Genomic DNA, 26,786 nt, shown 5'->3' with positions numbered 1-26,786 from the left:
CACACTGCCATGCAATCTCCATAGACAAACATTGGCAGTAGAATGGCCTTACTGAAGAGTTCAGTGACTTTCAACGTGGCACTGTCATAGGATGCCACCTTTCCAACAAGTAAGTTTGTCAAATTTCTGCCCTGCTAGAGCTTCCCAGGTCAACTGTAAGTGCTGTTATTGTAATATGGAAACGTCTAGGAGCAACAACGACTCAGCCGCGAAGTGGTAGGCCACACAAGCTCACAGAACGGGACCACCTAGTGCTGAAGCGTGTAGGGCATTAAAATGATCTGTCCTCGGTTACAACACTCACTACTGAGTTTCAAACTGCCCCTGGAAGCAACATCAGCACAAGAACTGTTCGTCAGGAGCATCATGAAATGGTTTTCCATGGCCGAGCAGCCGCACACAAGCCTGATATCACCAAGCGCAATGCCAAGCGTCGGCTGGAGTGGTGTAAAGCTCGCCACCATTGGACTTTGGAGCAGTGGAAATGCGTTCTCTTGAGTGATGAATCACGCTTCACCATCTGGCAGTCTGACAGATAAATCTGGGTTTGGCGGATGCCAGGAGAACCCTACCTGCCCCAATGCATAGTGCCAACTGTAAAGTTTGGTGGAGGAAGAATAATGGCCTGGGGCTGTTTTTCATGGTTCTGGCTAGGCCCCTTAGTTCCAGTGAAGGGAAATCTCAACCCCATCGAACACCTTTCGGATGAACTGGAACAGACTCCTACACATTCTTTAAAAGTGCACTATAAAGGGAACAGGGTTCCATTTAGGATGCAGACTTTAAAGCATGTGTAGGAGTCTGTTAAGAAAGCAGAAGTTTCACTGCCACAGTATTTCCTACCTGGTTTCAGTTCCTGTTGTTCTGTGGAGGCTATAAATTATGTAGCATAATAACTGTAAAGTAAATTACTCCTAAAGAAGCAAACCAGTCATGGGAAAGAATCTCCCTAATTATAGCTACATGAAGTTGAATGCAATGCCAAGGTTATAGGGCTAGAGTTCTAGGCTGCATATGTAGACATATATTTCATTTTTATAAAAAAAAAATAATGTTTTAGGTATGAAAAGTACTGAAAAAGTTGGTTGTGCAGTCAGCCTGGTAAATGTTAAAGGCATCCTTTCAGAGGGTGTTATATTAGCACCGCGTACGGAGCATGCGCGTTTCTCCAAGGCCAGTTTCCATAGCAGTGGTCGCACGGCGAGATAAGTTCTCCAACTTATGATGATTGACTGACACCCACCGTGCAAGTTCCTTTGATATGGATCTTACGTACGTTACATTTTATATAGCCTAGTAGCCTTCCTAAGTGTTGCCTGCTCAATTGATTCAGTGCGCTTTTGCGTTTTGGCAAGAGACTGTAGTTGAGACATAAGTCCGACTGATTGGGTGAACCAAACAATTATGGGCAATCAAGACGGTGAATTCTGCTTCTTAATTTGAGCAAATATTTATTTTTGTCATCACAGTGTGCTTTTCGTTATTGAACGCCATCCGACAAACGTAAGTAATTTTCTAATAATTCTGAATACACTTTACAGATGTAAAAGGTCAACTTCAATAGAACATTTGATGTGTTTTGATATAATGTGTCTAATCAGTTTATGTATTTTATGTTTGCAGCTGTGCACGTTGGTGTTTTGGAAAATGTTTAGTTCTGATTGTGGTGTTGTTTGCTAGCGTTGTTGAGTGTGTGACTGACAGATGATGAAAACAAATCGCATTATGGAACATTCGCAGTTACAAACGTCCGGTTGGTGCATTTTGTTACGGCTTCTCTATAATAAAGCCATTTGCCTCACTATACATTTTCCTGTCTCGATTTATGTTTCAACTATTGTGGGAACTAGGGCTACATTATTTGCCTAGGAAAACAGTGTAGTCGGAGAAACCATCCGATTGGCAGGAGCTCAAATAAGAAGCCTGGGTCCTATTCATTAGTCCACACCGGGGCAAAACGTTTTACAACTGCAAACGAAAACGAGAGTTTCTTATAGGACAAGTCTAGACTAGTCTTTCCCAGTTTCAGTACATCTTCTTCCGTATGGCGCTTAATGAATACGCCACAGGGATTTATTACTGAATTTGCTAGGCAACCGAATTTCAACCCCTGTCAATGAACTCAGGAGGCACACAGGATCATACGCCCATGTCAAAGCGCTGGCTCAATGCCCATGTGTGCCAAAATTAAGATGATGACAATACGATTAGCTCTACAGCATCATCATTTTTCATACACTAACATTCTGACTATTGAATTTTGAGAATTAAGAGAATGGTCATTATGATTTTGACAGCTTAGTGGAGAAGGTAAGACGAGGAAGGGACAATTTTAAGTCAGAAAGAAATAACGATAGAAACATAGTGGCATAGGAGGAGTTTGTCCGCGTAAATGTCATAGAAAAAGTTCAGCTTTGATTGGGAAAGGTTAAAATGTGACTGGCTGACTGCTCAAAGCAATATCCTCCTTGTGAAACGAACTTCTGTTTTTAAAAAACAGATAGTCCAAAGAAAAGGAAGTAAATTTGTTTTCATCTTAACCAAAACCGTCCAGAAGGGTTGGATATTATGACCACAGTTGCGTCCGTCCCAAACGGCACCCTGTTCTTTATATAGTGCACGACATTAGACTAGAGCGCTATGGGTCCTGGTCAGAAGTAGTGTAATATATAGGGAATCGGGTGCCATTTGGGACGTCAGCCCAGAGTGTTTAGATACAATGCTGAACCGCTATGGACACTGTGAGATAAGCTGTTGATACAGGATGGTTGTGGGGGATGGTAACGATGCCGTCATGCTACAACTCAACTCATTTCCCTGGCAAATGTAACCGCAGCCTACCAGTGTGGCATCATGCGTTCTAAAAGAGACACAAAACATCCCTTTCACTTTTGGTGTGATGATGGAAGGGGGCAAGTTGTACTTGGCCATTTGACACAAAAAAATGAAGAACTTTGGATCCTAGTCATCATAGTCTATAACCAGGGTCCTAGTCATCATAGTCTATAACCAGGGTCCTAGTCATCATAGTCTATAACCAGGGTCCTAGTCATCATAGTCTAAAACCAGGGTGGTAGTCTATAACCAGGGTCCTAGTCATCATAGTCTATAACCAGGGTTGTAGACTATAACCAGGGTCCTAGTCATCATAGTCTAAAACCAGGGTGGTAGTCTATAACCAGGGTCCTAGTCATCATAGTCTATAACCAGGGTCCTAGTCATCATAGTCTAAAACCAGGGTGGTAGTCTATAACCAGGGTGCTAGTCATCATAGTCTATAACCAGGGTCCTAGTCATCATATTCTATAACCAGGGTCCTAGTCATCATAGACTATAACCAGGATCCTAAGTCATCATATTCTATAACCAGGATCCTAAGTCATCATATTCTATAACCAGGATCCTAGTCAGCATAGTCTATAACCAGGGTCCTGGTCATCATAGACTATAACCAGGGTGGTAGTCTATAACCAGGGTACTAGTCATCATAGTCTATAACCAGGGTTGTAGTCTATAACCAGGGTTGTAGTCTATAAACATTTAAACATTTAAAACATTTTAGTCATTTAGCAGACGCTCTTATCCAGAGCGACTTACAGTAGTGAATGCATACATTTCAAACATTTTTTCTCGGTACTGGTCCCCCAGGGTCCTAGTCATCATAGTCTATAACCAGGGTCCTAGTCATCATAGTCTATAACCAGGGTCCTAGTCATCATAGTCTATAACCAGGGTCCTAGTCATCATAGTCTATAACCAGGGTACGAGTCATCATAGACTATAACCAGGGTACGAGTCATCATAGACTATAACCAGGGTACGAGTCATCATAGACTATAACCAGGGTCCTAGTCATCATAGTCTATAACCAGGGTCCTAGTCATCATAGTCTATAACCAGGGTCCTAGTCATCATAGTCTATAACCAGGGTGTTAGTCATCATAGTCTATAACCAGGGTGTTAGTCAGCATAGTCTATAACCAGGGTCCTAGTCAGCATAGTCTATAACCAGGGTCCTAGTCATCATAGTCTATAACCAGGGTTGTAGTCTATAACCAGGGTCCTAGTCATCATAGACTATAACCAGGATCCTAGTCATCATAGACTATAACCAGGGTCCTAGTCATCATAGACTATAACCAGGGTGCTAGTCATCATAGTCTATAACCAGGGTCCTAGTCATCATAGTCTATAACCAGGGTCCTAGTCATCATAGACTATAACCAGGGTCCTAGTCATCATAGACTATAACCAGGGTCCTAGTCATCATAGACTATAACCAGGGTCCTAGTCATCATAGACTATAACCAGGGTGATAGTCATCATAGTCTATAACCAGGGTCCTAGTCATCATAGACCATAACCAGGGTCCTAGTCATCATAGTCTATAACCAGATTCCTAGTCATCATAGTCTATAACCAGGGTCCTAGTCATCATAGACTATAACCAGGGTGCTAGTCATCATAGTCTATAACCAGGGTCCTAATCATCATAGTCTATAACCAGGGTCCTAGTCATCATAGTCTATAACCAGGGTCCTAGTCATCATAGTCTAAAACCAGGGTGGTAGTCTATAACCAGGGTCCTAGTCATCATAGTCTATAACCAGGGTCCTAGTCATCATAGTCTAAAACCAGGGTGGTAGTCTATAACCAGGGTACTAGTCATCATAGTCTATAACCAGGGTTGTAGTCTATAACCAGGGTCCTAGTCATCATAGTCTATAACCAGGGTCCTAGTCATCATATTCTATAACCAGGGTCCTAGTCATCATAGACTATAACCAGGATCCTAAGTCATCATATTCTATAACCAGGATCCTAAGTCATCATATTCTATAACCAGGGTCCTGGTCATCATAGACTATAACCAGGGTGGTAGTCTATAACCAGGGTACTAGTCATCATAGTCTATAACCAGGGTTGTAGTCTATAACCAGGGTCCTAGTCATCATAGTCTATAACCAGGGTCCTAGTCATCATAGTCTATAACCAGGGTCCTAGTCATCATAGTCTATAACCAGGGTGATAGTCATCATAGTCTATAACCAGGGTCCTAGTCAGCATAGTCTATAACCAGGGTCCTAGTCAGCATAGTCTATAACCAGGGTCCTAGTCATCATAGACTATAACCAGGGTCCTAGTCATCATAGTCTATAACCAGGGTCCTAGTCATCATAGACTATAACCAGGGTCCTAGTCATCATAGACTATAACCAGGGTCCTAGTCATCATAGACTATAACCAGGGTCCTAGTCATCATAGACTATAACCAGGGTGCTAGTCATCATAGTCTATAACCAGGGTCCTAGTCATCATAGACCATAACCAGGGTCCTAGTCATCATAGTCTATAACCAGATTCCTAGTCATCATAGTCTATAACCAGGGTCCTAGTCATCATAGACTATAACCAGGGTGATAGTCATCATAGTCTATAACCAGGGTCCTAGTCAGCATAGTCTATAACCAGGGTCCTAGTCATCATAGTCTATAACCAGGGTCCTAGTCATCATAGTCTATAACCAGGGTCCTAGTCATCATAGTCTAAAACCAGGGTGGTAGTCTATAACCAGGGTCCTAGTCATCATAGTCTATAACCAGGGTCCTAGTCATCATAGTCTAAAACCAGGGTGGTAGTCTATAACCAGGGTGCTAGTCATCATAGTCTATAACCAGGGTTGTAGTCTATAACCAGGGTCCTAGTTATCATAGTCTATAACCAGGGTCCTAGTCATCATATTCTATAACCAGGGTCCTAGTCATCATAGACTATAACCAGGATCCTAAGTCATCATATTCTATAACCAGGATCCTAAGTCATCATATTCTATAACCAGGATCCTAGTCAGCATAGTCTATAACCAGGGTCCTGGTCATCATAGACTATAACCAGGGTTGTAGTCTATAACCAGGGTTGTAGTCTATAAACATTTAAACATTTAAAACATTTTAGTCATTTAGCAGACGCTCTTATCCAGAGCGACTTACAGTAGTGAATGCATACATTTCAAACATTTTTTCTCGGTACTGGTCCCCCAGGGTCCTAGTCATCATAGTCTATAACCAGGGTCCTAGTCATCATAGTCTATAACCAGGGTCCTAGTCATCATAGTCTATAACCAGGGTCCTAGTCATCATAGTCTATAACCAGGGTCCTAGTCATCATAGACTATAACCAGGGTCCTAGTCATCATAGTCTATAACCAGGGTCCGAGTCATCATAGTCTATAACCAGGGTCCTAGTCATCATAGTCTATAACCAGGGTCCTAGTCATCATAGACTATAACCAGGGTCCTAGTCATCATAGACTATAACCAGGGTCCTAGTCATCATAGACTATAACCAGGGTCCTAGTCATCATAGACTATAACCAGGGTCCTAGTCATCATAGTCTATAACCAGGGTCCTAGTCATCATAGTCTATAACCAGGGTGATAGTCAGCATAGTCTATAACCAGGGTCCTAGTCAGCATAGTCTATAACCAGGGTACTAGTCATCATAGTCTATAACCAGGGTTGTAGTCTATAACCAGGGTCCTAGTCATCATAGACTATAACCAGGATCCTAGTCATCATAGACTATAACCAGGGTCCTAGTCATCATAGACTATAACCAGGGTGCTAGTCATCATAGTCTATAACCAGGGTCCTAGTCATCATAGTCTATAACCAGGGTCCTAGTCATCATAGACTATAACCAGGGTCCTAGTCATCATAGACTATAACCAGGGTCCTAGTCATCATAGACTATAACCAGGGTCCTAGTCATCATAGACTATAACCAGGGTGCTAGTCATCATAGTCTATAACCAGGGTCCTAGTCATCATAGACCATAACCAGGGTCCTAGTCATCATAGACCATAACCAGGGTCCTAGTCATCATAGTCTATAACCAGATTCCTAGTCATCATAGTCTATAACCAGGGTCCTAGTCATCATAGACTATAACCAGGGTGCTAGTCATCATAGTCTATAACCAGGGTCCTAATCATCATAGTCTATAACCAGGGTCCTAGTCATCATAGTCTATAACCAGGGTCCTAGTCATCATAGTCTAAAACCAGGGTGGTAGTCTATAACCAGGGTCCTAGTCATCATAGTCTATAACCAGGGTCCTAGTCATCATAGTCTAAAACCAGGGTGGTAGTCTATAACCAGGGTACTAGTCATCATAGTCTATAACCAGGGTTGTAGTCTATAACCAGGGTCCTAGTCATCATAGTCTATAACCAGGGTCCTAGTCATCATATTCTATAACCAGGGTCCTAGTCATCATAGACTATAACCAGGATCCTAAGTCATCATATTCTATAACCAGGATCCTAAGTCATCATATTCTATAACCAGTGTCCTGGTCATCATAGACTATAACCAGGGTGGTAGTCTATAACCAGGGTACTAGTCATCATAGTCTATAACCAGGGTTGTAGTCTATAACCAGGGTCCTAGTCATCATAGTCTATAACCAGGGTCCTAGTCATCATAGTCTATAACCAGGGTCCTAGTCATCATAGTCTATAACCAGGGTCCTAGTCATCATAGACTATAACCAGGGTCCTAGTCAGCATAGTCTATAACCAGGGTCCTAGTCATCATAGTCTATAACCAGGGTTGTAGTCTATAACCAGGGTCCTAGTCATCATAGTCTACAACCAGGGTCCTAGTCATCATAGTCTATAACCAGGGTCCTAGTCATCATAGACTATAACCAGGATCCTAGTCATCATAGTCTATAACCAGGGTGATAGTCATCATAGTCTATAACCAGGGTCCTAGTCAGCATAGTCTATAACCAGGGTCCTAGTCAGCATAGTCTATAACCAGGGTCCTAGTCAGCATAGTCTATAACCAGGGTCCTAGTCAGCATAGTCTATAACCAGGGTCCTAGTCAGCATAGTCTATAACCAGGGTTGTAGTCTATAACCAGGGTCCTAGTCATCATAGACTATAACCAGGATCCTAGTCATCATAGACTATAACCAGGGTCCTAGTCATCATAGTCTATAACCAGGGTCCTAGTCATCATAGTCTATAACCAGGGTCCTAGTCATCATAGACTATAACCAGGGTCCTAGTCATCATAGTCTATAACCAGGGTGCTAGTCATCATAGACTATAACCAGGGTGCTAGTCATCATAGTCTATAACCAGGGTCCTAGTCATCATAGTCTATAACCAGGGTCCTAGTCATCATAGTCTATAACCAGGGTGCTAGTCAGCATAGTCTATAACCAGGGTGATAGTCAGCATAGTCTATAACCAGGGTCCTAGTCATCATAGACTATAACCAGGATCCTAGTCAGCATAGTCTATAACCAGGGTGCTAGTCAGCATAGTCTATAACCAGGGTGATAGTCAGCATAGTCTATAACCAGGGTCCTAGTCATCATAGTCTATAACCAGGGTCCTAGTCATCATAGTCTATAACCAGGGTGCTAGTCAGCATAGTCTATAACCAGGGTGATAGTCATCATAGACTATAACCAGGGTACTAGTCATCATAGTCTATAACCAGGGTCCTAGTCACCATAGACTATAACTAGGGTTGTAGTCTATAACCAGGGTCCTAGTCATCATAGTCTATAACCAGGGTCCTAGTCATCATAGTCTATAACCAGGGTCCTAGTCAGCATAGTCTATAACCAGGGTGCTAGTCAGCATAGTCTATAACCAGGGTTGTAGTCTATAACCAGGGTCCTAGTCATCATAGTCTATAACCAGATTCCTAGTCATCATAGTCTATAACCAGGGTCCTAGTCATCATAGTCTACATCCAGAGAGGTTTTCCTGGCCAGGTATTGTGGTCAGGAGAAAGGCCTGGGCTCCGTCCCAAATGGCACACTAGTCTCTATATAGTGCACTACATTTGATCAGAGCACTATGTGTCCTGGTTTAAAGTAGTGCACTGAATAGGGTGCCATTTGGGACCTTGGTCCTATGTGTCGCTGTCTTCTGTGTTCCAGATGAGCTGTTTTGGGCGGGGGCTGAGGCGGACGGCCCCTGCACGCGGCAGCAGCAGGAATGAGCTGGTGACCCCCTCGACGGCATCTCTCTCCAGGGTTAACGGCTGGGCCTGTCCCCCTCACTCCTTCCAGCTGGTGGGATGGACCATATACAGCTACATGGCTGTAGTTGGCTTTGGGATCTATATTCCACTACTACCTTCACCCTGGAGCCACATGGCCTACTCTGTAACCTTTACTCAAGGAGTCAAGGACTCTGGGTCGAAAGCCGAGGTTGAAAAAGGTTTCAAGGGGGCCTGGGTCAAATACTTTCAAATACTTGAGCTGCACTCGATTGACTTTGCCTGGTACAAGTAGAACCATTTGATTTAGTTTTCCAGGTACAAGTAGAACCAATAGAATAGTACCAAAAGTCATTCTCAACTCAAATAAGTGTAAATATTTGACCAAGGTGTTCACGTCAGATGTTTTCTGTGAGATGTCTTGCTTGGTTTCAGTTCCTGAAATATTTCTGCTTTGAGTGAAGAGCAAGACCTATACATTGCATAGAAGGCTTTAATGTTGCCATGCGTCCCAAATGGCACCCTATTCCCTACATAGTACACAACTTTTGACCTAAAGTAGTGCACTATATAGGGAATAGGGTGACATTTGGGATGTAAGCCACTGTCATCACAGCTCTTTTGTCTTGATTTGACTGCAGTATGATGTCAGCTGCACCTCTTGTTTAAAGGCTAGCAGGTTGATGGCAGAAACAGAAAGGGTTTATTTATTCAGACTTGGCACTACTACTCCTCCTCACATAGAGAAGCTTTTGTGTACCTCCATGGCTCTCCTAAATGCCCCGTTTCTTATGTGTGGCTCTTCCACACACAATGGAATCTTCTGTGAGAAGATCATGAATGAGTTGAAGGTTATATTATTCACTAGTATTATTCACTAGTATTATTCACTAGTATTATTCACTAGTATACCGTATAGTCATTTGAAGTCACTAAGGTCTGTGAAAATGACATCTGGAATGAGAGTGGACACTTCTTATGTCAAACATCGATACTGAATCAGATATTCAAGCTGGTTTGGATTCTACTATGGTTCATGGTGTGGTTATTTTATCAATTCTATCAATATTTCCCTTGTTAGACCCTTGACCATTCCACTATGCAGCTGACTGGTATAGCCTTCATTGTGCACCTGGTCACCCATCTAGCTGCCGTGTCTATAGACCCAGCAGAGGCAGGCGTCCGTGCCAAGAAGAGCTACTCCAACCCACTGCCTGTCTTCGACAAGAAGAAACAACCTCATGTTATCCACAACCTACACTGCTACCTGTGTAAAATCAATGTGTATGTATCTCACCCAAGTCTCTTTAAAAGAGCAATCTGGAAATGGTCAAATGTTTTCACTTTTAAAAGTGGCGGGCGGATATTTTGTTCGGTTTGAATTCAGGATTTCCCCTTTAAAAGTATATATTTCTGACCTGTTGCATTATACTATACATTGAGATACAATTGTGTTTTTTTTCTCATTGAGGAAATTGCAACAAGGTTGATGTGGTTTCTCTGTGTCTCTCTCTAGGGACCCGAAAGTGAAGCACTGTGGTGTGTGCAACAAGTGTATTGAAGACTTTGACCACCACTGTAAATGGCTGAATAACTGTGTGGGGGTCAGAACTACTGGTAAGAGGAAGCATGGGAGGATGGCCCATTTCAGTCAACGTTGACTACTAAGAGTTTGAGGAAATATTGTTTTGAATATCATTCTTTTAAATGTAGTTTATTTCAGCCACTTTGCTTTAGCATCTGCTTTGCTTGTTCTTTGGGGTCTGGGCCGGGTAACTGGAAAGCACTTTGTGCCTCATATAAAAAGGACAAGGTTAAATCCAATACATTTGATTGAGATCAAAGCCACGTTTCTCTGTTTCTCCTCCTCAGGTACTTCTTTGTGACGGTGTTGTCTGCTACGCTGGGCGTCCTCGTGCTTCTCGTGGTCATCCTGTTCATCTTCATCCAGCATTATATGGACCCTGCCAGTCTCCGCACCGCACAACAGTTTGACAGTATGTTTTCTTCTCCTCACCGTACCATAGTTTTCCAGTGAGTTCATCACCTCACCACAGTTTACCAGTGAGTTCATCACCTCACCACAGTTTACCAGTGAGTTCATCACCTCACCACAGTTTACCAGTGAGTTCATCACCTCACCACAGTTTACCAGTGAGTTCATCCCCTCACCACAGTTTACCAGTGAGTTCATCCCCGCACCACAGTTTACCAGTGAGTTCATCACCTCACCACAGTTTACCAGTGAGTTCATCACCTCACCACAGTTTACCAGTGTGTTCATCACCTCACCACAGTTTACCAGTGAGTTCATCACCTCACCACAGTTTACCAGTGAGTTCATCACCTCACCACAGTTTACCAGTGAGTTCATCACCTCACCACAGTTTACCAGTGAGTTCATCACCTCACCACAGTTTACCAGTGAGTTCATCACCTCACCACAGTTTACCAGTGAGTTCATCACCTCACCACAGTTTACCAGTGAGTTCATCACCTCACCACAGTTTACCAGTGAGTTCATCACCTCACCACAGTTTACCAGGAGTTCATCACCTCACCACAGTTTACCAGTGAGTTCATCACCTCACCACAGTTTACCAGTGAGTTCATCACCTCACCACAGTTTACCAGTGAGTTCATCACCTCACCACAGTTTACCAGTGAGTTCATCACCTCACCACAGTTTACCAGTGAGTTCATCACCTCACCACAGTTTACCAGTGAGTTCATCACCTCACCACAGTTTACCAGTGAGTTCATCACCTCACCACAGTTTACCAGTGAGTTCATCACCTCACCACAGTTTACCAGTGAGTTCATCACCTCACCACAGTTTACCAGTGAGTTCATCACCTCACCACAGTTTACCAGTGAGTTCATCACCTCACCACAGTTTACCAGTGAGTTCATCACCTCACTACAGTTTACCAGTGAGTTTATCTCCGCATCGCCCCACAGTTTACCAGTGAGTTTATCTCCGCACGCCCCACAGTTTACCAGTGAGTTTATCTCCGCATCGCCCCACAGTTTACCAGTGAGTTCATCTCCGCATCGCCCCACAGTTTACCAGTGAGTTTATCTCCGCATCGCCCCACAGTTTACCAGTGAGTTCATCACCTCACCACAGTTTACCAGTGAGTTTATCACCTCACCACAGTTTACCAGTGAGTTTATCACCTCACCACAGTTTACCAGTGAGTTTATCACCTCACCACAGTTTACCAGTGAGTTTATCACCTCACCACAGTTTACCAGTGAGTTCATCACCGCACCACAGTTTACTAGTGAGTTCATCACCTCACCACAGTTTACCAGTGTGTTCATCACCTCACCACAGTTTACCAGTGAGTTCATCACCTCACCACAGTTTACCAGTGAGTTTATCTCCGCATCGCCCCACAGTTTACCAGTGAGTTCATCACCTCACCACAGTTTACCAGTGAGTTCATCACCGCACCACAGTTTACCAGTGAGTTCATCACCGCACCACAGTTTACCAGTGAGTTCATCACCGCACCACAGTTTACCAGTGAGTTCATCACCTCACCACAGTTTACCAGTGAGTTCATCACCGCACCACAGTTTACCAGTGAGTTCATCACCGCACCACAGTTTACCAGTGAGTTCATCACCTCAAAACAGTTTACCAGTGAGTTCATCACCTCACCACAGTTTACCAGTGAGTTCATCACCGCAGCCACAGTTTACCAGTGAGTTCATCACCTCACCACAGTTTACCAGTGAGTTTATCTCCGCATCGCCCCACAGTTTACCAGTGAGTTCATCACCTCACCACAGTTTACCAGTGAGTTCATCACCTCACCACAGTTTACCAGTGAGTCGTGGTCTTTGGTGGTGTTAGGTCAGCTTAACTAGACTAGATAGAGAGGAGGCAATGCAGACGACTGGGTTCAATATGAGGTCATCAGAGAAGTAATTGGATGATGATTTTGATCATCTATGTCAGGTATGGGCAAAAAAACGGCCCTTGTCTGTGTAGGTGTGTTGAGTAACGGGACGTGGCTGGTCTTCCTGTCTGTAGGTGTGATGAGTAACGGGACGTGGCTGGTCTTCCTGTCTGTAGGTGTGTTGAGTAACGGGACGTGGCTGGTCTTCCTGTCTGTAGGTGTGTTGAGTAACGGGACGTGGCTGGTCTTCCTGTCTGTAGGTGTGATGAGTAACGGGACGTGGCTGGTCTTCCTGTCTGTAGGTGTGTTGAGTAACGGGACGTGGCTGGTCTTCCTGTCTGTAGGTGTGATGAGTAACGGGACGTGGCTGGTCTTCCTGTCTGTAGGTGTGATGAGTAACGGGACGTGGCTGGTCTTCCTGTCTGTAGGTGTGATGAGTAACGGGACGTGGCTGGTCTTCCTGTCTGTAGGTGTGATGAGTAACGGGACGTGGCTGGTCTTCCTGTCTGTAGGTGTGTTGAGTAACGGGACGTGGCTGGTCTTCCTGTCTGTAGGTGTGATGAGTAACGGGACGTGGCTGGTCTTCCTGTCTGTAGGTGTGTTGAGTAACGGGACGTGGCTGGTCTTCCTGTCTGTAGGTGTGATGAGTAACGGGACGTGGCTGGTCTTCCTGTCTGTAGGTGTGTTGAGTAACGGGACGTGGCTGGTCTTCCTGTCTGTAGGTGTGATGAGTAACGGGACGTGGCTGGTCTTCCTGTCTGTAGGTGTGATGAGTAACGGGACGTGGCTGGTCTTCCTGTCTGTAGGTGTGATGAGTAACGGGACGTGGCTGGTCTTCCTGTCTGTAGGTGTGATGAGTAACGGGACGTGGCTGGTCTTCCTGTCTGTAGGTGTGATGAGTAACGGGACGTGGCTGGTCTTCCTGTCTGTAGGTGTGATGAGTAACGGGACGTGGCTGGTCTTCCTGTCTGTAGGTGTGATGAGTAACGGGACGTGGCTGGGCTTCCTGTCTGTAGGTGTGATGAGTAACGGGACGTGGCTGGTCTTCCTGTCTGTAGGTGTGATGAGTAACGGGACGTGGCTGGTCTTCCTGTCTGTAGGTGTGATGAGTAACGGGACGTGGCTGGTCTTCCTGTCTGTAGGTGTGATGAGTAACGGGACGTGGCTGGTCTTCCTGTCTGTAGGTGTGATGAGTAACGGGACGTGGCTGGTCTTCCTGTCTGTAGGTGTGATGAGTAACGGGATGTGGCTGGTCTTCCTGTCTGTAGGTGTGTTGAGTAACGGGACGTGGCTGGTCTTCCTGTCTGTAGGTGTGATGAGTAACGGGACGTGGCTGGTCTTCCTGTCTGTAGGTGTGATGAGTAACGGGACGTGGCTGGTCTTCCTGCCCCTGGCACCCATGGAGACAAGCTCAGGGAGTCTCCTGGTTATAGCCTTCCTCACGGTCATGTTGGCTACTGGCTCTCTACTGCTGCTGGTTCACCTACTGGGCTTCCACATCTATCTCTGTGAGTTACAAACTGGTCCAGGGGCTGTATGTATCAAGTGTCTCAGAGTGAAAGTGCTGATCTAGGATATAAAAACATAAGTGTGTTCATTATGATCTGAAAAGCAAAACTGATCATTGATCAGCAGTTCTGTTCTGAGACTTTGTGAATACGGGCCCAGACCTGGGTAAAATATTGTACATATGTCAAAATACTTTTGAATACCTTCCATATACTAGATTTTAGCTTGATTTAGTACAATGGAACCGATGGAATAGTGTATGTGTATGTGAGTTGGCATGACAACACTTCATTATTCTCTCTGAGGATGTTTCTCTTGCAGCATTACAACAATACACAAGGTCATCACAACAAGACACTACATACTGCATGTCTTCCTTCCTTCATTCCTCTGGTCTCTGCAGTGTTAAACAGAATGAGCACGTATGACTACATTATAACAAGCCGGCGTAAACAGGCCAGCCAGCAGGACATAGAGATGGGCTTTCCCCAGTCATCTGACAGCAACGGCAACGCAGGACAGGTCAGATCCTTGTTTCACTACTCCTCTCTGGCCTTGGTGATTAACCAACCAGGATTTCTGGAAGAACTTGGCATTTTGGGAAAGTTACTGGAATATTGCGACCCTAATTCCAATAGTTGCATGCAAACCATTTTTTTTCAATCCCACAGCTATGAGTTTGGTACAAGTGAGACTACACAATCATGTATTCTCAGGATTGATATGTTGATTTTATTGTTTTTTAGAATCATCTGCAAATGGAGCCCTCCATGGATTGTGATGCGTTGTTGTCAGACAGTGTCAGGTAGGTAATCCCACTAGGAAATCATGATACCGATGCATTTGGTTATCATGTACAGTGTTGCAAGACACAAGTACTGGAAGTTTTCCTGCTATGCAGCTGTGAAATTGTAGTCTTCCAAAGTGTAAAAGTTATCTCAAAGATAGACTTATAGAATAACACATTATTGTACTTATCTCAAAGATAGACTTATAGAATAACACATTATTGTACTTATCTCAAAGATAGACTTGTAGAATAACACATTATTGTACTTATCTCAAAGATAGACTTATAGAATAACACATTATTGTACTTATCTCAAAGATAGACTTATAGAATAACACATTATTGTACTTATCTCAAAGATAGACTTATAGAATAACACATTATTGTACTTATCTCAAAGATAGACTTATAGAATAACACATTATTGTACTTATCTCAAAGATAGACTTATAGAATAACACATTATTGTACTTATCTCAAAGATGGACTTATAGAATAACACATTATTGTACTTATCTCAAAGATAGACTTATAGAATAACACATTATTGTACTTATCTCAAAGATAGACTTATAGAATAACACATTATTGTACTTATCTCAAAGATAGACTTATAGAATAACACATTATTGTACTTATCTCAAAGATAGACTTATAGAATAACACATTATTGTACTTATCTCAAAGATAGACTTGTAGAATAACACATTATTGTACTTATCTCAAAGATAGACTTATAGAATAACACATTATTGTACTTATCTCAAAGATGGACTTGTAGAATAACACATTATTGTACTTATCTCAAAGATAGACTTATAGAATAACACATTATTGTACTTATCTCAAAGATAGACTTGTAGAATCACATATTATGCATGGCACCTCCTTGTTTTTTTCTGTGGTAGCTGCAAGAATCAGGAAACAGGAACTATTTCAAGTCGACTTTCTGGATCTTTCTGTACTGAGGTCAGTTACCCTAACCAAATGAAAGGTTATCACTGAACTACTTTTGTCATCGTATTGTAAAATAATATTTAGGGTATTGTCTGTATGAAGGTCTTTTGTTTCAGAACTATCAGTTAGGAACATTTGCTAGAAAATATTGTTATAATAAAATAAGTCAATATGTTCTTGTTCTAGTTGGACAACTTCACTAAATCATCAGAAAAGGAAAATGGCTTTTACTATGGCACAGAGCTACCCACCCAGATTATACCAGGTGAGTTTACCCACCCAGATTATACCAGGTGAGTTTACCCACCCAGATTATACCAGGTGAGTTTACCCACCCAGATTATACCAGGTGAGTTTACCCACCCAGATTATACCAGGTGAGTTTACCCACCCAGATTATACCAGGTGAGTTTACCCACCCAGATTATACCAGGTGAGTTTACCCACCCAGATTATACCAGGTGAGTTTACCCACCCAGATGATACCAGGTGAGTTTACCCACCCAGATGATACCAGGTGAGTTTACCCACCCAGATGATACCAGGTGAGTTTACCCACCCAGATGATACCAGGTGAGTTTACCCACCCAGATGATACCAGGTGAGTTTACCCACCCAGATGATTCCAGGTGAGTTTACCCACCCAGATTATACCAGGTGAGTTTACCCACCCAGATTATACCAGGTGAGTTTACCCACCCAGATGATACCAGGTGAGTTTACCCACCCAGATGATACCAGGTGAGTTTACCCACCCAGATGATACCAGGTGAGTTTACCCACCCAGATGATACCAGGTGAGTTTACCCACCCAGATGATACCAGGTGAGTTTACCCACCCAGATGATACCAGGTCAGGTTACCCACCCAGATGATACCAGGTGAGTGTACCCACCCAGATGATACCAGGTGAGTGTACCCACCCAGATGATACCAGGTGAGTGTACCCACTCAGATTATACCAGGTGAGTGTACCCACTCAGATTATACCAGGTGAGTTTACCCACCCAGATTATACCAGGTGAGTTTACCCACCCAGATTATACCAGGTGAGTGTACCCACTCAGATTATACCAGGTGAGTGTACCCACTCAGATTATACCAGGGGAGTTTATCCACCCAGATGATACCAGGTCAGGTTACCCACCCAGATGATACCAGGTCAGGTTACCCACCCAGATGATACCAGGTGAGTGTACCCACCCAGATGATACCAGGTGAGTGTACCCACCCAGATTATACCAGGTGAGTTTACCCACCCAGATTATACCAGGTGAGTGTACCCACCCAGATTATACCAGGTGAGTTTCTCCACCCAGATTATACCAGGGGAGTTTATCCACCCAGATTATACCAGGTGAGTATACCCACCCAGATTATACCTGGTGAGTTTACCCACCCAGAATATACCAGGGAGTTTACCCACCCAGATTATACCGGGGAGTATACCCACCCAGATTATACCAGGAGGTTACCCACCCAGATTATACCAGGTGAGTTTACCCACCCAGATTATACCAGGGAGTGTACCCACCCAGATTATACCAGGGGAGTTTACCCACCCAGATTATACCAGGGAGTGTACCCACCCAGATTATACCAGGTGAGTTTACCCACCCAGATTATACCCGGGAGTTTACCCACCCAGATTATACCAGGGAGTGTACCCACCCAGATTATACCAGGGGAGTTTACCCACCCAGATTATACCAGGGAGTTTACCCACCCAGATTATACCAGGTTGAGGTTACCCACCCAGATTATACCAGGGGAGTGTACCCACCCAGATTATACCAGGTGAGTGTACCCACCCAGATTATACCAGGTGAGTTTACCCACCCAGATTATACCAGGTGAGTGTACCCACTCAGATTATACCAGGTGAGTTTCTCCACCCAGATTATACCAGGGGAGTTTATCCACCCAGATTAAACCAGGTTAGTATACCCACCCAGATTATACCTGGGGAGTTTACCCACCCAGAATATACCAGGGGAGTTTACCCACCCAGAATATACCCGGGGAGTATACCCACCCAGATTATACCCGGGGAGTATACCCACCCAGATTATACCCGGGAGTTTACCCACCCAGATTATACCCGAGGAGTTTACCCACCCAGATTATACCAGGGAGTTTACCCACCCAGATTATACCAGGGGAGTTTACCCACCCAGATTATACCAGGGGAGTTTACCGCACCCAGATTATACCAGGGAGTTTACCCACCCAGATTATACCAGGTTTACACACCCAAATATAGGAGTTTGGGCAGACAATTTAAATTAAGACTGAACTTTTTTAAACGCCTACGCTGAATTTAGGTCTCTGGGTCTTTCCTATTTAACTAGAGCTGTGTCCCAAATGGCACCCTGTTCCCTATTTAGTTCACTACCTTTGACCAGCACCCAGTGAATATGGGTCCTGGTCAAAAGTAGTGCACTGCATAGGGAATAGGGCGCAATTTGGGACACAGCCCTAGGTGATTATCAGTGTAACTAATTCCAATCTGCTGGTTTTCCTCACTGACATGTTTTAAATGTTCTGTCTGGAAGGTGAAGTGGTGATGGATGACCCCTTGGGCTGGAGGTTGGGTGGAGGTCGAGAGGGCCCCAGAGCAGGCCAGTGTGAGGGGGTCCCCTACACTGACAGAGCTCATCAGTAGCTGGTCTCTGATGCTCTACAGGTGGCCACACACAGTACCTGAGGAACTAAAGGCATTGACACGCCATAGCGAACGTCGTCTGTGTGCAGTACAGTAGATCACCTACTGGATGTTGACTAACTGTGGTCGATACAACATGTTAAATCTTTGGGAAATGAACAAAGAATGACTGTTGATGTTGTCTGGTCAGAAGCCATGGAATCGGCCACCGGAAGCAGTATTTACCCAGCACAGCACTGGGGAACAAATAGAATGTTCATGCTGGATTGAAGCTACCATGATGCCTCCAACGGACCTCCTGCTGTTGCCTATGACGATCACCACTTGGACCTGGAAATGGAACTTTGGATTCCGAGCTTCTAAAATGCATCATGGAATGTTATGGAATGTGCTAGTGAATAGAACACATTGGATGCAACCTGGATTCCTATGGAAGAGGACAGACAATGTGATTTCTCAAATCTTGACTGCGATGGGTGACATTTGCTTTTTAAAATAATTTACTATTTTAATAGGATATATACACTGAGTGATGGGAAGGACATTTATTTTGTAGCAATTTTATGTATTTTATCTGAGGATTTAAAGAATTGTTTTACTTGCTAATTTAGCCATTTCAGATCATAATGTTCTTGCCTGAATTGAATAATAAAATGTGTAAACATACCATACAAACTCTTGAATGAAATGTTCCATTCCCAAGCTAACCACACAGTGGCGCTACTGAGACTCATTGAACAACAATTGAACTACAATAAATGTCCTTAATTTATACCCTATGTATATCCAGGCAATGGAGTGGCAGAGCATTTGTCATTCCTAAGAAACATTTCTTGGAGCTGTACCTAAATTAGTGTCTTGGATAATCCATGAGTGCTGTACAGTGGTGGCTGGTCGCACTTTAAATGGGGAGGACACGGATCATAGTAATGGCTGGAACGGAATGAATGTATTTTGTTTGATACCATTCCGTTCACTCCATTCCAGCCATTATTATGAGGCGTCCTCCTCTCACCAGCCTCCTCTGGTGCTGTTTCACCACCAGCCTGCCTGGCCCCAGTGGACACTGTGTTATATAATCTCCAGTTCTACATGTTAAATCATTACCACTAGTTGTATAACCCTTTAAAGAGGTCTATGCCATGAGTGGACAAGATCAGAGAATTAAGCATACATAGAAATCAAATTACCCACAGAGGTTAGATGGGGGCAGAGTGATACAATTACAGAGACTTTGAGACTTTGATTTTCAAGTCCCATGTGCATTCCAAGCAGAACTGTTGACGTTGAAGGAAGGAGAGGGTTCTGTCCCAATCTCTATCTTTTAGGGAATATCTTATTTCCCTAGAGAGAGGATGCATCCCAAATGACACCCTATAAGCCCTGGTTAACAGTAGTGCACTAAAGGAATAGGGTGCCATTTGGGATGCAAATTGCCTCTACTGTATCTTTGAGGGAAATCTTGTTTCCCTAGAGAGAGAATCCCACAGGCCGTGTGTTGACCAGCCCACACAAGACATCCTGTACCCAGACTAGAGCCAGGGTGCATTTCCTGGAGAAAATATGTTTTTATTTTCTAATCTTTTTATATACATGCCATGGCCTTTGACCTTGGACCTTAGTGGTGTGCTACTGCTTTCTCACTCTGCCTGTACTGTCTCTTTATTGTGGAATACATTTCACTCAGAATATATATTCTGAAGTATTACATTATTGGATGTGGGTACAATTGATTGAATAGCAGCAGCTAATACAGATGAAAGTACAATTACCTCACTGGCTGGTCTAACCTTTGATATATGTTTTAGAAGCCCCCCGAATACGCCATACTGCAAAAGAGCATGACAGAACCGAGATTCCCACGGAACGGAAAGAATTCACTTATCCTATTATGGATAAAACAAAACAACGTTCTCCATCACCTTCATGAGAATAGATTGATGTTTACACGAGTGGTAGGAGTGCGGCAGCCAATCAGTGGCCTGGATTTCTCCCAGCATTTCTTTCTGGGAGGCGAACAGCAGACAGGCATTTGAGATTCTATATAGCGGGAGAATATAGTGTTGGCAACGTTCTTTCAACCTCCAACATTCCTCGACGTGCAGTTATGATTTTGTGGAATTGACAACAAAGAACAGTGGATTGGAGAAGGATTGAGATATCAGGTAAATGTGTTATTTTACAAGAACAGCTATTGATGTTGACAGTTTGTTTTGGTGTGCGTTTATTTTGACACTGACACAGTCGGGTTCAATGCCTTTTATAAATATCAAATTGATAGCTACAAATGTAAATGTATTTCAATATTTCATTTCACACTAAATGATGTTGTGCATTATATGCAGGAAGTCGCTTGATTGTCAAATATGCTTTCGTTTTTCCCTCATTTGAAAGCACTGGTCTTTTACGCCGTTTGGTTCTAGAATTATGCATTGCATAATGGTGTATCGTTTACTGAATTGTAGACGCTGTCAACAGTGTATACGCATATTCAATGTATTGCCAGGTATTGCGTTATGCACTGGCAAGTGGCAATAGAAGAGCGGCGACTGCAGCCTGTGCATGGTCACAATAACAATGGTCACGTGCCACTGTGGACTATTCCAGAGACCACTACTGGAGCATGAATCTCTGCACATTTGCAAGTTTATGTAACCAGTCTCGCGCATGAAATATGCCCATACTGCATTATAGAACTTCCATACTGTCAACTTAAACAAAACCATAGTATAGTCTATGTCGCTTGTTCTCCCGACATGTTACATGTGTTGTTGTTACCTTCTCCCTACTACCTCTGTCAAGAAGTCAAGGTCCGTAATGGCATAGGAGATCCTCTTGAAACTGTAGGACAGATCCTTTGTATCGAACCCTGCGCTGCCTTCTAATGCATGATTATTACATAATGTAGCCTGGACAGCCTAGAAGGGAAAATAGTTTCAGGAAGCCTTTTTGGAATGATAATATTCTCATACATACAAACTACCGTAAGGATGCATGAATCCCATTTACACACTTCTCTTCCTTGTGTATTCTGTTTCTATACTCTAGGCGTACGTCGATTTTATTGCGTCAAAGATTCTACCTATATGTTGTAACATGATGATGATGATGATATGGTAGTGTGGCTGATGATATGGTCATGTATGTTAATGGATATGACCGATGCTTGGCAGGCAGCACTACATGCGTTGGGCTTACATACAGTATCTAGTGTTTCACAGTCAGAGAGTTAAATGAGAGCATTTGCCAATCAGTCTTTGCTTTTGTCGGACTCAAGCAGTATATAAGTAAAGCACTACTGTAATTAAAACGTTGACCTAATTGCAAACGTAGGTCAGATTCTACAAATAAATGGCCCAGTATTTTGTTCATAGCACTTCTGCTTTACATGTGCGTTAGCCTTGTTTATCGCCATATGTTGTATTAGGTACACATGAGGAGAGAACGCAGTCACCCACTGACTATGCCCCAGATTTCTCTCTTGGCTCTAGGTTGCAGTGCACTCTGGTCCGAGAGCCACTGGATCCAGTCATAAACAATTACCCTCACGATGTAAATTAGTCATATTAAGGACAGGGTGGACTTATGAAAGGTTATGTTTTTGGTAAAAAGCCACATTATGAAAGTGAAAGTCTGCATGGTCAGTGAAAAAAGCCAAAGGGGTGGTCTAGTAGTCTAAGCTTTAAGCCGCCTCCTCTGGAACACATGTACGATGTACCGCTGTCAGCATGGGTTTGAATCCGGACGACTGCTCTTTAAGCCTGCTCTCTCCTACCTTTCACCACTTATCCAACATGAAAAAACTCCCCACTCTTTTCCCCACAAAGATGTAAAAAAGGCCAGAGAAATTCAGCCCTTGTAGTCCTCTTAAATCATTCAGGTAATTGTTGGTGTCACTGATGATTAGTAATTAGAGGACGCTGTTTGTATCTTATCAGCCCGCAATATTTTTAAATGTTTTCGTTTTTTAAATGTTAAACTTTGCCTCCCCCAGCCAGTGATATCAATGAAAAAATGTGGTTACAGTTTCCACAATTGACTGGTGTGTACAGTAGTATGTCAAAGGGAGCCCACTTTGTTCTGCATTCCTGTTGAAGTTCAACACCTTCCACTCAGTGCTGTCGGATGAACAGCGCTGCACATCCCAAATGGCACCCTATTCCCTATATAGTGCACTACTTTTGACCAGAGCCCATGTAGTGTACTGCATAGGGAATAAGGTAGCATTAGAGCCACAGCCCAGGCCTCTCTCCATGACAGACAGGACCACTGCTGCTCTCATTGGGATCATTCAGCCAATGGGGTTGAATAAGGATCCTCTCCTTGTATCTTAATATGGCTTGGTGTTATGACCTCAATAACAACTGAGCAGAGATATAGTGTAACATATTGTTTCTGAAGCACAATACATCTGTGTCTGACACCAGAGGGGGGGACGGAGGGAGGGAGGGAGGGGGACGGAGGGAGGGGGAAGGGAGGGGGATGGAGGGGAGGGAGGGAGGGAGGGGGATGGAGGTAGGGAGGAGGGAGGGAGGGCGGACGGACGGGGAGGGAGGGATGGATGGAGACACACAAACTCTAGTGATGGGGGAAGAAATCGATAGTTACATTTCGCAATATTATTTTTATACAATATTATATCGATATTTGACTCCAAGTATCGATTTGTAAAAGATTGACTTTTGTTTGTTACTGTAGGTGGCGTTAGCTAGCGCCAGTCGGCTGTACCTGAGCCAAAACTCCAGTATTTTACTCCTAGAGCTTGTTCTCCATCTTCTTCTTAAATAGTGAGCCAACATGTTTTCAGCACTTTCATTTCCCTAACTGATCAACACTACTTTTCTCATGGCTCTCTCTTGTCTCTCTGCAGCAGACATATGGTGAGCAATATGTTTGGAACATCAAATCCCAATATGTATGTAATCATGAGAACGCAGTCGGCACCTAAGTATGGTGATAAAATCATATTGTGATGTCCCTGGCAATTCCCAGCCCTAACAAACTGCAGCAAGAGACACAGACCAACAATAGTGAGTGACTTCAGACCCATGGGCCAGTAGGGTGATGGTGTAATGCACTCTGGGATATATGGATGGATGGAGCGGAGGAAGGTTATACGCCTAAATATTTTGCTGTGTGACCTGGAATTGTAATTTTTTAAATGAAGGATTCTAGCTTTATTACCTCATATTTGTGTGAGCATACATTTAGGTTGCACACATGTTCCTTGTAAAATAGGTCAGTGTAGAGCCCTGTGTAAGACTGGGTGACCAAGAGTGTCACCATGGCAGACTGACGACCTGGATGTGGTAGAGAGGTTTGGTAGAGCTGTATACACAGGCAAGAGTTGTTGTCTGACTGGTGTACTCGGGTTAGTGGTACAATGGCGGACTGGGACTCAGATTGCTGGTGCTCTAGTGAAGACTGACAGACTCAGGATAGTGTGTTTGTAGCCTTCTGTCAATGTAGCCTGGGCCCAGATCTATGTTGCTTTATGTATGGGATTGGCAGTGCTAGTTAGAGCTGGGACCAGGCTACCCCATAATGATCTGGGACCAGAATACCACATAATGATCTGGGACCAGAATACCACATAATGATCTGGGACCAGGCTACCACATAATGATCTGGGACCAGGCTGCCACATAATGATCTGGGACCAGGCTGCCACATAATGATCTGGGACCAGGCTGCCACATAATGATCTGGGACCAGGCTGCCACATAATGATCTGGGACCAGAATACCACATAATGATCTGGGACCAGAATACCACATAATGATCTGGGACCAGCCTGCCACCTAATGATCTGGGACCAGAATACCACATAATGATCTGGGACCAGGCTGCCACCTAATGATCTTGGACCAGGCTGCCACCTAATGATCTGGGACCAGGCTGCCACCTAATGATCTGGGACCAGGCTACCACATAATGATCTGGGACCAGGCTGCCACCTAATGATCTTGGACCAGGCTGCCACATAATGATCTGGGACCAGGCTACCCCATAATGATCTGGGACCAGGCTGCCACATAATGATCTGGGACCAGGCTGCCACATAATGATCTGGGACCAGGCTGCCACATAATGATCTGGGACCAGAATACCACATAATGATCTGGGACCAGAATACCACATAATGATCTGGGACCAGAATACCACATAATGATCTGGGACCAGGCTGCCACCTAATGATCTGGGACCAGGCTGCCACCTAATGATCTGGGACCAGGCTGCCACATAATGATCTGGGACCAGGCTGCCACCTAATGATCTTGGACCAGGCTGCCACATAATGATCTGGGTCCAGGCTACCCCATAATGATCTGGGACCAGGCTGCCACCTAATGATCTGGGACCAGGCTACCCCATAATGATCTGGGACCAGGCTACCACATAATGATCTGGAACCAGGCTACCACATAATGATCTGGGACCAGGCTACCACCTAATGATCTGGGACCAGGCTGACACCTAATGATCTGGGACCAGAATACCACATTATGATCTTGGACCAGGCGGTAGTCTATGGTAGACATGGCATGGCAGGGGTCATGGTGATATAGAACTGGGTAGACTAGGGGTCATGGTGGTATAGAACTGGGTAGACTAGGGGTCATGGTGGTATAGAACTGGGTAGACTAGGGGTTATGGTGGTATAGAACTGGGTAGACTAGGGGTCATGGTGGTATAGAACTGGGTAGACTAGGGGTCATGGTGGTATAGAACTGGGTAGACTAGGGGTCATGGTGGTATAGAACTGGGTAGACTAGGGGTCATGGTGGTATAGAACTGGGTAGACTAGGGGTCATGGTGGTATAGAACTGGGTAGACTAGGGGTCATGGTGGTATAGAACTGGGTAGACTAGGGGTTATGGTGGTATAGAACTGGGTAGACTAGGGGTTATGGTGGTATAGAACTGGGTAGACTAGGGGTCATGGTGATATAGAACTGGGTAGACTAGGGGTCATGGTGGTATAGAACTGGGTAGACTAGGGGTCATGGTGGTATAGAACTGGGTAGACTAGGGGTCATGGTGGTATAGAACTGGGTAGACTAGGGGTCATGGTGATATAGAACTGGGTAGACTAGGGGTTATGGTGATATAGAACTGGGTAGACTAGGGGTCATGGTGGTATAGAACTGGGTAGACTAGGGGTCATGGTGGTATAGAACTGGGTAGACTAGGGGTCATGGTGGTATAGAACTGGGTAGACTAGGGGTCATGGTGGTATAGAACTGGGTAGACTAGGGGTCATGGTGGTATAGAACTGGGTAGACTAGGGGTCATGGTGGTATAGAACTGGGTAGACTAGGGGTCATGGTGGTATAGAACTGGGTAGACTAGGGGTCATGGTGATATAGAACTGGGTAGACTAGGGGTCATGGTGATATAGAACTGGGTAGACTAGGGGTCATGGTGGTATAGAACTGGGTAGACTAGGGGTCATGGTGGTATGGAACTGGGTAGACTAGGGGTCATGGTGGTATAGAACTGGGTAGACTAGGGGTTATGGTGGTATAGAACTGGGTAGACTAGGGGTTATGGTGGTATAGAACTGGGTAGACTAGGGGTCATGGTGGTATAGAACTGGGTAGACTAGGGGTCATGGTGGTATGGAACTGGGTAGACTAGGGGTCATGGTGGTATAGAACTGGGTAGACTAGGGGTTATGGTGGTATAGAACTGGGTAGACTAGGGGTTATGGTGGTATAGAACTGGGTAGACTAGGGGTCATGGTGGTATAGAACTGGGTAGACTAGGGGTCATGGTGGTATAGAACTGGGTAGACTAGGGGTCATGGTGGTATAGAACTGGGTAGACTAGGGGTCATGGTGGTATAGAACTGGGTAGACTAGGGGTCATGGTGGTATAGAACTGGGTAGACTAGGGGTCATGGTGGTATAGAACTGGGTAGAC

At 44.2% G+C, this 26,786-nt stretch overlaps 1 protein-coding gene and 1 pseudogene across 1 annotated transcript in view; both read left to right on the top strand.

Annotated features, from left to right (window-relative positions):
• The first annotated feature begins 316 nt into the window (after positions 1-316).
• On the top strand, positions 317-19,527 carry LOC106598660 (palmitoyltransferase ZDHHC11-like; annotated as a pseudogene).
• A 1,333-nt stretch (positions 19,528-20,860) lies between these two features.
• The window catches only part of LOC106573570 (tubulin polymerization-promoting protein), a 38,856-nt gene continuing 32,930 nt past the window's right edge, over positions 20,861-26,786 (top strand). The window contains exon 1 of the mRNA XM_045697000.1: positions 20,861-21,026. The gene's annotated coding sequence lies outside the window, so the exon portion shown is untranslated. The remainder of the gene's footprint in view (positions 21,027-26,786) is intronic.

This window comes from Salmo salar, chromosome ssa02 (genome assembly GCF_905237065.1).
Source record: "Salmo salar chromosome ssa02, Ssal_v3.1, whole genome shotgun sequence".
In the NCBI taxonomy this organism is placed as follows: Eukaryota; Metazoa; Chordata; class Actinopteri; order Salmoniformes; family Salmonidae; genus Salmo; species Salmo salar.
The sequence above is the reverse complement of the archived record's forward strand: the minus strand, read 5'-3'. Positions and strand labels throughout refer to the sequence as shown.